The sequence below is a fragment of the Triticum dicoccoides genome, chromosome 7B (assembly GCF_002162155.2).
Source record: "Triticum dicoccoides isolate Atlit2015 ecotype Zavitan chromosome 7B, WEW_v2.0, whole genome shotgun sequence".
NCBI lineage: Eukaryota > Viridiplantae > Streptophyta > Magnoliopsida > Poales > Poaceae > Triticum > Triticum dicoccoides.
This window is the reverse complement of record NC_041393.1, coordinates 181,479,298-181,493,166: the sequence shown is the minus strand read 5'-3', so window position 1 is coordinate 181,493,166 and position 13,869 is coordinate 181,479,298.

Below are 13,869 nucleotides of genomic sequence, written 5' to 3'. Positions count from 1 at the left end.
CCTTTCACTTGCACGACAGAACAATTTGAAATAATAATAGTGCAAGAGTGTGGTCGACTAAGCTGGAATCTGCAAACATTTATTCAAGAGGAGAAGACAAGGTAATATGGGCTCTTTGTTAGCTCAACATAATGCAAATTAGAGCCACTCAACATTTTCATCGTGGTCTTCTCCTCGGTATGACTCGATAAAAGAAAAATGAAATTCAAAGAAACATACTGAAGTATTTTTGGAGTTTTTGTTTTTTCGAAAGCAAGCAAATGAAAAAGGGAAAATCAAAAACAAGGAAAACTATTTACACGGGAAAGCTCCCAACAAGCAAAAGAAGAACAAGGAAATCTTTTTGGGTTTTCTTTTTAGTGCTACAACAATTTAAACTAGGAAGAAAAATCAAAAGGAAGCAAGAAACATGTTTTTGGATTTTCTCAAAGTCTTTCAAACACACAAGAAGAAAATGAGAAAAAATAATTTAAGCATGGATAATACAATGAAAAAGTGTGGACACTGACAACTGGAATGAAATGTGTGAACATGAATGTAATGTCGGTGGGAATATGTACTCCCCAAGCTTAGGCTTTTGGCCTAGCTTGGTAATCAGTTAGTATCCTACATGGTAGTTGGCATGTGAAAGTGCAACTATCCCTAGGTGGTTTTGGTAATTCCTAACAACATATAGCTCATTGAGCTAATACTATTCCAAGACAAATATTTCAGGAAAGCTCAATGAATGGCATGGCATGGATGAGGAAAGTGGATCCCTCAAAATACTAAGGATAAAAGGATTGGCTCAAGATCAATAGCTCAAGACTCTACATTTTATATTTTGGTGATCCAAGATCACATTGAGTCTATAGGAAAAGCCAATACTATCAAGGAGGGATGAGGTGTTGCTTGATGAGTTCTTGCTTCAAGTGATTAGTGATATGCTCCAAAAACCCTCAACTACTTTCTCATATCCCCATATGACCTAAACCAAAAGTCAAACTCGGCCCCACCGATTCTTTCTATCCGGCGCCACAGAGTTCAGATGTCATAGCCACTGCCACAAACCCTAGGCTAATCGGTCTCACCGATAGGGATCTCGGTCTCACCGAGATGGGATTGTAATCTCTCTGTTTCCCTTCATAACGTTTCGGTCTAACCAAAGTGAGCGATCGGTCCCACCGAGATTGCAATGTAAACTCACTGTTTCCCTTTCCTAACATTTCGGTCCCACCGAAAAGAGCAAATCGGTCCCACCGAGTTTACCTGACCAACTCTCTGGTTAGCTAATTACCAAAATCGGTCCCACCGAGTTTGTGTAATCGGTCTCACCGAGATTATGTTATGCCCTAACCCTAACCATGTCGGTCCTACCGAGTTGCATGTCGGTCTCACTGAAATCACTAACGGTCACTAGGTTTACTGAATCGGTCCGACCGAGATTCTTGATTCGGTCCCGCCGAGATTGGTAAATTGTGTGTAATGGTTAGATTTTGTGTGGAGGCTACATATACCCCTCCACCTCCTCTTCATTCGTACAGAGAGCCATCAGAACAAACCTATACTTCCAACTTACCATTTTTAAGAGAGAACTACCTACTCATGTGTTGAGGCCAAGATATTCCATTCCTACCATATGAATCTTGATCTCTAGCCTTCCCCAAGTTGCTTTCCACTCAAATCTTCTTTCCACCAGATCCAAATCTTGTGAGAGAGAGTTGAGTGTTGGGGAGACTATCATTTGAAGCACAAGAGCAAGGAGTTCATCATCAACACACCATTTGTTACTTCTTGGAGAGTGGTGTCTCCTAGGCTAGGTGTCACTTGGGAGCCTCCGACAAGATTGTGGAGTTGAACCAAGGAGTTTGTAAGGGCAAGGAGATCGCCTACTTCGTGAAGATCTACCGCTAGTGAGGCAAGTCCTTCGTGGGCGATGGCCATGGTGGGATAGACAAGGTTGCGTCTTCGTGGACCCTTTTGGGTGGAGCCCTCCGTGGACTCACACAACCGTTACCCTTCGTGGGTTGAAGTCTCCATCAATGTGGATGTACGATAGCACCACCTATCGGAACCACGGCTCAAAAATCACCGTGTCTCCAAATTGCGTTTGAAATCTCCAAACCCTTCCCTTTGCATTCTTGCAAGTTGCATGCTTTAATTTCCTCTGCTCATATACTCTTTGCATGCTTGCCTGAATTGTGTGAAGATTGCTTGACTTGGGTTAAGATAGCAAAAATCTGCCAAAGACTAAAATTGGGAAAAGGTTAAGTTTTTAACTGGTCAAGTAGTCTAATCACCCCCTGTAGACATACTTCAAGGTCCTACAAGTGGTATCAGAGCTTTGGTCTCCATTTGCTTTGATTCCCATAGCTTTTGGTGGTCATATGTAACGCCCCGAGCCGACGCTCCAGAAGACTTCCAGCTATTTCAAGTTTTGTCATGTGATTTGTTTTGTTTGATGCATTCATCATTGCACTTTTGCATTGCATCATGTCGTCTGCAACCCCTTTTTAAAACTCACCTAAATAAATTGCATAGATCGTTGATCTATTTAAATCGAGGGATATTCACATGGTGATTCCTCTTTAAAACATATTAAAAGTCTCCTAATCTTATTAGGGAGCTATAATAAATATTTCATTATTTGGAATTGATCATAACACACTTGCAAATAAATCCCAATGCCTTTGTTATCTCAATTCTTGGTCTCCAACGCTGCCCATAAATTCTTTCGTCTTTTTCCCGAGCTCCACCAAATTTCTCAACATTTTTGGACATATCGAATACCCTCTTCTTTCTCACACTCATGTGAATTAAATTCAAATGAGGTGGATTTCAACTCCACGCCCACGCTCCCTTTCCATTTTCTTGGATCAAGCTTATTTTTGTGAGTCCAGGGAAATTAACCCCTTGCGCATATTCTTTCCCTAACCCTCTCTTTCTCTTTCTTCTCTCTAATTTCTTTTCTGCTTAAGAGTAGAGAGAGAGAGAGAGCAGCCTTGCAGCCCAGCAGCCATGTCGGCCCACCAAATCCATAGGCCCATGACCTTGGCCCAGCCGTGCGCTTGCTTAACCCTAGCCATCCCCCTCTCGCTCCCCTGCTCGATCCCTCCAGCGCCGCCAGGAGCCCGATCCCCATCTCCCTCTGCTTGATCTCCTCCTCACCCTCTCGATCCCCCACCAGCGCTACCACCTCTCGTCCTTCCCGAACCCCTCGACCTCCCCGCGCCTCGAACCCCGTAGCCTTCGTCGGCTACCAGGCGGCCCAGCCGAGCCTCTCGCTCCCTCCTCGATCTAGATCGAGATGAGCTCGACCCCGAGTTCCTGATTGAGCCCCCTCCACCGCCTGTTCTCGTCCTCGTCATGCCATGGCCGCCACGCCTTACCCCCTCAGCCTCGCCAAGCTTGTCGAGCCTTGCCATCGCTCGAGTCCAAGGGCCCCGCCTCCCGCGTCTCCTCCCGCCGCGCCGGCCTGCGAACACCGCTGACAACAAGCTCCAACAGGAGCCCGGAGTCCCCTGCCTCCTCTTCATGAGCGCCCGTGCACGCTGGTCCTCTCAGCCCGTGCCAGGTGCTCCTTCCCTGCGCTCGAAATCAGCCGCGCCACTGAGCCGCCCGAGCTTCTCCTTGCACGACCTCCTGCCACTCCCTCGTCTGCAAGGGAGACGAGCGACCGAAGCCCCGCGCCAAGCTCCCTTGCATCGCGCGACTCGCTGAGCCCCTGCCTCCTCGACCGCTTCAAGTCCCTGCCGCCAGCCTCCTGCCTTGCTTCTTTTGGACCAGCAAGAATGCCGCTAAGAACCGTACGCGGACACATCGTCTCTCGGATTTTTAGCCAAGTACCTCTACATGCGGATTCACCAAGTACCCCAACAACGTGTACATCTACACCGCCAAGACCGGACCGACAAGTACCCCTTCGAGTTGACAAGACCGGCAAGCCTGATGACCCCGAACATCTATGAAACGTGTACCACTACTTCCACTACCGTCGCCACGTGAACAACTACTTCCCATGATGACCCGTGAACGACTACTTCCTCTACATCATACCGAACTCGATTCTCCCCAAAACGCACGCTTCAAAGGTATAATCTCGAGACGATCACGACCGTGAACGAATGCTTTGTTGTATGAGATGGTCGTGTTTACACTGTGTCCGAGAGAGGTCGTTGCACATTCCTCGTTTGCCATGTTGCCGTCTTCTGGGACACCCGGTATCCGGGATCACCCCACCATCTTTTGCATGTTCCACACCTCCACATCTTCGTTTGCACCGGTCGCTCAACGAGTTATCGGAACCGGGACGTTGCCATGGCATCATTTCCGTTTTCGTCGCTGTGGCACCCTATTCTTTCTGCCATGGTGACCAAATGCTCCTAATCATCTTCATGTCAACATTTTCGTAAAAAAATTGCATAAAACTTGTGCATGCCGTCCGCATCATGATAACAACATTTAAGATGTTTAAAATTGTCGTTGCATTAACCTGCTAAATAAAATGAGGATTTTCCGGAATTGTTGTTTGTTGTTCCGGCCTCATTTAAACTTGCCTAAATAGTTAGTTTACTTATGCTTCACCTCCTGCCATGTTTAAAAACATTTAATATTGTTGAGTAGCTTAAATGAGATGAACCGAATAGTTGTTGTGGTGTTTCGTCAATGTGCAACTCGTTGCATATTGAGCTCCACTTAACTTGTAGTACCGTTTGTTGCACTTTGCCATGCCATGCCTCTTTAAACTGAACATGCATCATACTTGTTTGTGCATCATGTCAGGTTCACGTGTGGTGTGTTTGCCATGTTATCTGCTTCTCTCGATAGTTCCCCTTTCGTTGCGATCGTGAGGATTCGTTCGTCTATGCTTGGTTCGTCTTCGTGTCTTCGTCTTCTTCATGGACTCGTTCTTCTTCCTAGCGGGATTTCAGGCAAGATGACCGCTACCCTGGATCTCACTACTATCATTGCTATGCTAGTTGCTTCGTTCTATCGCTTTGCTGCGCTACCTATCACCTGTTTATCAAGCATCCCAATTGCCATGTTAGCCTCTAACCTTTTCACCCTTCCTAGCAAATCGTTGTTTGGCTATGTTACCGCTTTTGCTCAGCCCCCTCTTATAGCGTTGCTAGTTGCAGGTGAAGTTGAAGATTGCTCCATGATGGACAGGATTATGTTGGGATATCACAATATCTCTTATTTAATTAATGCATCTATATACTTGGTAAAGGGTGGAGGACTCGGCCTTATGCCTGGTGTTTTGTTCCACTCTTGCCACCCTAGTTTCCGTCATACAGGTGTTATGTTCCCGAATTTTGCGTTCCTTACGCGGTTGGGTGATTTATGGGACCCCCTTGACAGTTCGCTTTGAATAAAACTCCTCCAGCAAGGCCCAACATTGGTTTTACCATTGCCTCACCTAGCCCTTTTTTCCCTTGGGTTTCCGGAGCCCGAGGGTCATCTTTATTTTAGCCCCCCCGGGCCAGTGCTCCTTCGAGTGTTGGTCTGAACTGAGCTGCCTGCGGGGCCACCTCGGGGAAACTCGAAGTCTGGTTTTACTCGTAGCTAGTCTCATCCGGTGTGCCCTGAGAATGAGATATGTGCAGCTCCTATCGGGATTTGTCGGCACATTGGGCGGCTTTGCTGGTTTTGTTTTACCATTGTCGAAATGTCTTGTAACCGGGATTCCGAGTCTGATCGGGTCTTCCTGGGAGAAGGAATATCCTTCGTTGACCGCGAGAGCTTATCATGGGCTAAGTTGGGACACCCTTGCAGGGTATAAACTTTCGAAAGCCGTGCCCGCAGTTATGGGCAGATGGCAATTTGTTAATGTTCGGTTGTAGATAACTTGACACCAGATCCGAATTAAAACGCATCAACCGCGTGTGTAGCCGTGATGGTCTCTTTTCGGTGGAGTCCGAGAAGTGAACACGGTTTTGGGTTATGTTTGACGTAAGTAGGAGTTCATGATCACTTCTTGATCATTGCTAGCTTCGCGACCATTCCATTTGTTCTCTTCTCGCTCTTATTTGTGTATGTTAGCCACCATATATGCTTAGTCGCTGCTGCAGCCTCACCACTTTACCCCTTCCTTTCCCTTTAAGCTTTGCTAGTCTTGATACCCATGGTAATGGGATTGCTGAGTCCTCGTGGCTCACAGATTACTACAATAGTTGCAGGTACAGGTTTTGCGATGATCATGACGCGAGAGCGATGCTTGCTTGCGTTGAGTACTTATTCTGCTTCTTCGATCAGGGGATAGGTTCCAGGTCGGCAGCCTGGGCTAGCAAGGTGGATGTCGTTTGATTTTCTGTTTGTGGTTCATCCGTAGTCGGATGTTGCTCTTATGTAAGATGATGTTGTATTCGTGTGGCATTGTATGCCTTATGGATGTATCCCTATCTATTATGTAATGTTGATGTAATGATATCCACCTTGCAAAAGCGTCTTCAAGATGCGCTTCTATCCTTGGTGGGACCTTCGAGTTCCTTTAGGATAGGGTCGCATCTTGGGCGTGACAAGTTGGTAATCAGAGCCTCGACCGACCATAGGAGCCCCCTTGATTGTTGGTCGTTGTTGAGTCTAGAAGAAAACTTAGGATTATATATATCGGAGAGTAGGATTCTTTTTACTCCTCAGCCCCTTCGTCGCTCTGGTGAGGTCTCTTGACGTAGATGTTTTGACTTTCCTCTCCTCAAATTTCACTAAGAATATTTTAGGATCACGCGGGTATCTTGGAATCGTTCCGATGGTTTTGTGACGAGAACATTGTTCTTGGTGCCTCCTGTCTTTTATGTGGCAGTGACCCGGGGAGTTGAGCTCCGATGTGTTGTCGTCATAATTTTATTGTTGCAGTTCTGGAATACCTGAGTTTTGCCGACATCGAAAATCTCTTTTATGCACTTGTTGGTGAGATAACCTCGACGCCACCCAGTACTGTGGTGGGAGTTCGGGAGTATTGCCATAACTCGTATAACGGATGCTTTTCGAAGGTTGAGGTACACGATTTCCGGAGTTTTCTTGGTTATGTGTTGATGGATGGATACAGCTGGATGTAGGGATTGTTAGTTTGGGTGAGATATATTGATTCCCCTGTATCCCCAACACCAGATTGCATAACCAGAAAGTTTCGGGAGTTCTATAGGTGGGAATTCAAGTAGCTCCTAGAATATCTTTCCGACAGATGCATGATATGGGATTGGGTAAATCTCTATCATATGTATTTGTTCCGGCCTATTTCTGGAAGCCAATCCTTTGTTTTGTTTTGAGTTGTGGTATTCGAGTTGCTTCATAGTGTTGATTTCATACCTTTCAAGCGGTGTTCTCATATTTCTATGGGAGTGCTAATCCTTCTTGATCACTGAGGTTATCATGTCAACTCTTTTCCAACCGGTGTGTTTCTCTTCAAGTGGATCCGATCATTTCAACATTTGCGAGATCAATTCTAAGTTTTCTCAACGGTGTTTGTTTCATCCGTCCCAAGTTGTCCTTGTTTTGCCGCCCTCCCACCCTTTTTCTTCAAGGACTCAGATATCTTAATCAAGTATCCATCTTATGGATGTGAAGTTTCTCCATTCTTTTCTGTCAATGTTCTTATTCGGTGATTCTCACGAAGATACTAACGGAGCTTCAAGTTCATTATTCTTCGTCTCTTTTCTTCTCCGGTGGGGTAATTTCAAGTCTCGGTGTTATCATGTCTCTTCCTGTTGTTTCACATATCTTCCCATGTGAATTTCTTATCCAAGGCTCTATTATTTATTCACCTCTCCCAGTTCATATCCGGAGTGCTGAAGATATCTCGGAAGATTCATGCTTCCATTCTCTATCTGTTCAAGTTATTTTGAGGTTGTTATCTCATTCAAGCCATTTAATTCAACCGGTGCAATCCCCCCTTTCAATCAATTGTTCAACGGTGTATCTTTTAGTGGGCCCTAACCCACAGGTCTTTTTCCAGGATCTTACCAGACTCTCCTAATTTTACCGGAGCTATTCCCAAATTCATTTCAAAGTTTGATGCAAGAATGAATTTTCATCAGTCATATTCTTTCTACAAGATCGCTTTCAAAATATTTTCATCGTTTGTTCATCATTTCTATTCTTCTTTGTTTCGAAGTGCCTCAACAATTTTGGTGATTCTCATCATCATTCTCAGCATGTGAAGACCTAAGAAGGATTTCTCTTAAATCTTGGTTCGTTCTCTTGAAGATTCATAGTTCTAGCTTATGTCATCCTCTCATAATTGTTTTCGATTGTGAGAATTCTTTTCAACCATCCAATGCATTTCAGGAGTTGCTTCCTTTCTTGATAATCCGAATGTCATCATTTCTGAATATTACTCATTCTCAACCTTCAACTCTTGTTCTCCAAATCTATCCGGTGCATCATTCAAGTACTCTCTAATAAGTTCATGGCCTGTTCGTTCTCATGTATCTAAATCCCCTCAAGTATCTTCATTCGTTTTCCAATTCTTCCCGGTGAATTGTGCCTTTGCTACTTTCATTTTCATGTCTTACGACGGTTTGTTCAAGATTCCTCTTCCTATGTTCTCGTATTAATTTTATTCATTGTTTCAATCCTACCGGTGGTTCGTTGAAGACCTTCTCAAGTTTGCGCCATATCTATCTTGATCCTTTTTACGAGAATAAGTAGTATGCCAAATCCATTGCTAGTCATCAATTTAGTTTGATGAAGGATAAGCATACAATAAATCTTATTCTTATTTCCTCGAGGCGATTCAATTCTTTTCTTCCGGAGATTGTTCATGATGAAGTAATTCTCGTTTCTAGTGTTTCATCTTTTCTTTTCCGGAGTTCCAAGTTTTCTCGGTTATATCGTCACGAAGCTCCACCTAAATTATTGCAAGGCTTCACCTTGTGTTTTCAACTTGTCTTTCGTTTTATCATCTTTTTATTACTGGAGTTCTTCATAGAGGCTCTACATGGTGGTTCGTTAAGGATTCTTTTCATTCTTCAATTGTTCTTCAAGTTTTTCTCTCGGAGTCATGATTCGCCGAGCTACACTCTAAAATAAACATGGTGCTAAACACATGTTTTTTTTTGAGGCGTTCAAGCATTCTTCATCTTGCATTCCAAAGTGCAATTCTTTCTACCTTATCTTTTGAGGTGGTGTTATATCATTCTTGACAATTTTCATGTTTCGTGATTCAATAGTTGTCAAGAATGAGGTAGTTAAACCCATCAACTCCTTCGAGCATGAGTTCTTCTCAATCCATCAATCTCTTCATTGGAGTTATCTTGGTATAGATTTCACCTAAAGCCTTCCCTAAGGAATGTTGCTATTTGTGGTGCTTATCAATGATCCAAGTTTTCTCCTATCCTCTCGGCGAAAGCAGTTTTCATCTCTTCGTTGATCTCAAGCAAGCAATTGTTTCAGTTACTGGCCGGTTGTCACCTCATAATTTTGAGATGTTTTCCATAAGCCCACTACAAGCTTATTCGTTTCATTGTTGGTGTTCCATCAACTCCGTTCTAACCTTCTTGGAAGGGTGCTTTCCAAGATCATTTGTGGTAGAAGTTGGCATTTCCTTCTCCATTCTGTTATTCCAATGATCTATCTTCTAATCTTTCTTCCGGAGGCATTGTGATGTTGCTCTCTTCACTCATCATCTCGAATTGAGGATTTTGTTCTTTCCATGCTTATCCATTTAACCGGAGTGTTGTGTCATCTCTTCAAGTTCTTTTCATCTTATCAAGTTTTCCTTCTTCTTTCAGTCGGAGTGCTGCCCAAATTATATCAATCTTATTCCTTCTCTATCTAGTTTTAACCGGAGTGGTTCCAATATCTATCTTATCACTAAACCTCTTGGTTCCCGCCGTATCTCATGTTCCTCTTTTCTAACGGAGTGTTTTCAACTTTGTTCATCTTTGTTGTTTTTTCTTTCTTTCATTTTGCTCAACCTCTCAAGGTTTATGGTGTCACTTGTTTGTTGAAGAAGCAATTTCGTTTACCTCTTATCTTCCTCTTCCGTTTTCTCTCCGGTGCCATCCTAGATCTCGGGACGAGATCCTCTTTGTAGTGGTGGAGTGTTGTAACGCCCCGAGCCGATGCTCCAGAAGACTTCTAGCTATTTCAAGTTTTGTCGTGTGATTTGTTTTGTTTGATGCATTCATCATTGCACTTTTGCATTGCATCATGTCGTCATGCAACCCCTTTTTAAAACTCACCTAAATAAATTGCATACATCGTTGATCTATTTAAATCGAGGGATATTCACATGGTGATTTCTCTTTAAAACATATTCAAAGTCTCCTACTATTATTAGGGAGCTATAATAAATATTTCATTATTTGGAATTGATCATAACACACTTGCAAATAAATCCCAATGCCTTTGTTATCTCAATTCTTGGTCTCCAACACTGCCCATAAATTCTTTCTTCTTTTTCCCGAGCTCCACCAAATTTCTCAACATTTTTGGACATTCCGAATACCCTCTTCTTTCTCACACTCATGTGAATTAAATTCAAATGAGGTGGATTTAAACTCCACGCCCACGCTCCCTTTCCATTTTTTTGGATCAAGCTTATTTTTGTGAGTCCAGGGAAATTAACCCCTTGCGCATATTCTTTCCCTAACCCTCTCTTTCTCTTTCTTCTCTCTAATTTCTTTTCTGCTTAAGAGTAGAGAGAGAGAGCAGCCTTGCAGCCCAGCAGCCAAGTCGGCCCACCAAATCCGTAGGCCCATGACCTTGGCCCAGCCGTGCCCTTGCTTAACCCTAGCCATCCCCCTCTCGCTCCCCTGCTCGATCCCTCCAGCACTGCCAGGAGCCCGATCCCCATCTCCCTCTGCTTGATCTCCTCCTCACCCTCTCGATCCCCCACCAGCGCTACCACCTCTTGTCCTTCCCGAACCCCTCGACCTCCCCGCACCTCGAACCCCGTAGCCTTCATCGGCTACCAGTTGGCCCGCAGCCGAGCCTCTCGCTCCCTCCTCGATATAGATCGAGAGGATCTCGACCCCGAGTTCCTGATCGAGCCCCCTCCGCCGCCTGTTCTCATCCTCATCGCACCATGGCCGCCACGCCTTGCCCCCTCGGCCTCACCAAGCTTGTCGAGCCTCGCCATTGCTCGAGTCTGAGGGCCCCGCCTCCCGCGTCTCCTCCCATCGCGCCGGCCTACGAACACCGCTGACAATGAGCTCCACCAGGAGCCCGGGTCCCCTGCCTCCTCTTCACGAGCGTCCGTGCACGCTGGTCCTCTCAGCCCGTGCCAGGTGCTCCTTCCCTACGCTCGAAATCAACCGCGCCACTGAGCCGCCCGAGCTCCTCCTTGCACGACCTCCTGCCTCTCCCTCGTCTGCAAGGGATACGAGCGACCGAAGCCTCACGCCAAGCTCCATTGCATCGCGCGAGTCGCCGAGCCCCTGCCTCCTCGACCGCTTCAAGTCCCTGCCGCCGGCCTCCTGCCTTGCTTCTTTTGGACCAGCAAGAACGCCGCTAAGAACCATACGTGGACACATCGTCTCTCGGATTTTTCGCCAAGTACCTCTACGTGCGGATTCACCAAGTACCCCAACAATGTGTACATCTACACCGCCAAGACCGGACCGACAAGTACCCCTTCGAGTTGACAAGACCGGCTAGCCCGACGACCCCGAACATCTACGAAACATGTACCACTACTTCCACTACCGTCGCCATGTGAACAACTACTTCCCATGACGACCCGTGAGCGACTACTTCCTCTACATCGTACCGAACTCGATTCGCCCCAAAACGCACGCTTCAAAGGTATAATCTCGAGACGATCACGGCCGTGAACGAATGCTTTGCTGTATGAGATGCTCATGTTTGCACCGTGTCTGAGAGAGGTTGTTGCACGTTCCTCGTTTGCCATGCCGCCGTTTTGTGGGACACCCGGTATCCGGGATCACCCCACCATCTTTTGCATGTTCCACACCTCCACATCTTTGTTTGCACCAGTCGCTCAATGAGTTATCGGAACCGGGACGTTGCCATGGCATCATTTCCGTTTTCGTCGCCGTGGCACCCTATTCCTTCTGCCATGGTGACCAAATGCTCCTAATCATCTTCATGTAATCATTTTTGTAAAAAATTGCATCAAACTTGTGCATGCCGCCCGCATCATGATAACAACATTTAAGATGTTTAAAATTGTCGTTGCATTAAACTGCTAAATAACATGAGGATTTTCTGAAATTGTTGTTTGTTGTTCCGGCCTCATTTAAACTTGCCTACATAGTTAGTTTACTTATGCTTCACCTCTTGCCATGTTTAACAACATTTAACATTGTTGAGTAGCTTAAATGAGATGAACTGAATAGTTGTTGTGGTGTTTCGTCAATGTGCAACTCGTTGCATATTGAGCTCCGCTTAACTTGTAGTACCGTTTGTTGCACTTTGCCATGCCATGCCTCTTTAAACCGGACATGCATCATACTTGTTTGTGCATCATGTCATGTTCATGTGTGGTGTGTTTACCATGTTGTGTGCTTCTCTCGATAGTTCCCATTTCGTTGCGATCGTGAGGATTCGTTCGTCTACGCTTGGTTCGTCTTTGTGGCTTCGTCTTCTTCATGGACTCGTTCTTCTTCCTAGCAGGATTTCAGGCAAGATGACCGCTACCCTGGATCTCACTACTATCATTGCTATGCTAGTTGCTTCGTTCGATCGCTTTGCTGCGCTACCTATCACCTGTTTATCAAGCCTCCCAATTGCCATGTTAGCCTCTAACCTTTTCACCCTTCCTAGCAAACCGTTGTTTGGCTATGTTACCGCTTTTGCTCAGCCCCCTCTTATAGCGTTGCTAGTTGCAGGTGAAGTTGAAGATTGCTCCATGATGGACAGGATTATGTTGGGATATCACAATATCTCTTATTTAATAAATGCATCTATATACTTGGTAAAGGGTGGAAGACTCGGCCTTATGCCTGGTGTTTTGTTCCACTCTTGCCGCCCTAGTTTCCGTCATACCGGTGTTATGTTCCCGGATTTTGCGTTCCTTACGCGGTTGGGTGATTTATGGGACCCCCTTGATAGTTCGCTTTGAATAAAACTCCTCCAGTAAGGCCCAACATTGGTTTTACCATTGCCTCACCTAGCCCTTTTATCCCTTGGGTTTCCGGAGCCCGAGGGTCATCTTTATTTTAGCCCCCCCGGGCCAGTGCTCCTTCGAGTGTTGGTCCGAACTGAGCTACCTGTGGGGCCACCTCGGGGAAACTCGAAGTCTGGTTTTACTCGTAGCTAGTCTCATCCGGTGTGCCCTGAGAACGAGATATGTGCAGCTCCTATCAGGATTTGTCCGCACATCGAGCGGCTTTGCTGGTTTTGTTTTACCATTGTCGAAATGTCTTGTAGCCGGGATTCTGAGTCTGATCGGGTCTTCCTGGGAGAAGGAAATATCCTTCATTGACCGCGAGAGCTTATCATGGGCTAAGTTGGGACACCCTTGCAGGGTATAATCTTTCGAAAGCCGTGCCCGCGGTTATGGGCAGATGGGAATTTGTTAATGTCCGGTTGTAGATAACTTGACACCAGATCCGAATTAAAACGCATCAACCGTGTGTGTAGCCGTGATGGTCTCTTTTTGGCAGAGTCCGAGAAGTGAACACGGTTTTGGGTTATGTTTGACGTAAGTAGGAGTTCAGGATCACTTCTTGATCATTGCTAGCTTCGCGACCGTTCCATTTGTTCTCTTCTCACTCTTATTTGCGTATGTTAGCCACCATATATGCTTAGTCGCTGCTGCAGCCTCACCACTTTACCCCTTCCTTTCCCTTTAAGCTTTGCTAGTCTTAATACCCATGGTAATGGGATTGCTGAGTCCTCGTGGCTCACAGATTACTACAAAAACAGTTGCAGGTACAGGTTTTGCGATGATCATGACGCGAGAGCGATGCTTGCTTGCATTGA